This window comes from Schistocerca cancellata, chromosome 6 (assembly GCF_023864275.1).
Source record: "Schistocerca cancellata isolate TAMUIC-IGC-003103 chromosome 6, iqSchCanc2.1, whole genome shotgun sequence".
Taxonomy (NCBI): Eukaryota; Metazoa; Arthropoda; class Insecta; order Orthoptera; family Acrididae; genus Schistocerca; species Schistocerca cancellata.
In genome coordinates, this window is record NC_064631.1 from 328,048,883 (window position 1) to 328,049,650 (window position 768).

At 46.2% G+C, this 768-nt stretch overlaps 1 pseudogene; it reads right to left on the reverse strand.

Annotated features, from left to right (window-relative positions):
• Nucleotides 1-201: 201 nt before the first annotated feature.
• On the reverse strand, nt 202-319 carry LOC126089547 (5S ribosomal RNA; annotated as a pseudogene).
• Between the last annotated feature and the right edge of the window lie 449 nt (nt 320-768).

Here is a 768-nt window from a genome sequence, read left to right on the forward strand (position 1 = left end):
CAGGCCATGAGAGCCCAGCGGTACTGACCGGCCGCCGTGTCATCCTTACTTAGCCCATTGGTGTCACTGGATGCGGATATGGATGGGCACGTGGACAGCACACCGCTCTGCCGGCTGTATCTCATTTTCCGAGACCGGAGTCGCTACTTCTCGATCAAGTAGCTCCTCAGTTTGCCTCACAAGGGCTGAGTGCACCCCGATGGCCAACAGTGCTCGGCAGACCGGATGGTCACCCATTCAAGTGCTAGCCCAGCCCCACAGCGCTTAACTTCGGTGATCTGACGGGAACCGGTGTTACCACTGCGGCAAGGCCGTTGGCGGCTCCTTTGAAAGGACACGGACAATTTCCTTCCCCATCCCTCTTCAGTCCAAGATTGTGCTCCGTCTCTAACGACATCACCGTCGACGGAACTTGAATCAATAATCTACTTTCTTTCGTGTTTTGTTTTTAAATACACATGTATTCCTATTTTGTTTGGCAATATGAAGATGGCACTAAGAGGAGGAATCAGGCATAAGAACAGAAAATTTAAAACAGCCACGATTCAAATACTAAAAGCTGAAATGTAATTTGTAAAATCACAACACAAGAAGCGTTGTATATATATCTTTTTTAGTGTTCATTTACCTTCTTGAGATATATTTCCAATTCTTGATTTCAGACGCGATCAACAACCTCCTCATTAGGGATCTACTGGAACGAAAAGTGCACCTAATCCAATCTGACCAAAAATGACGTTCATGTAAACTCTACATTCAGGTATTGAT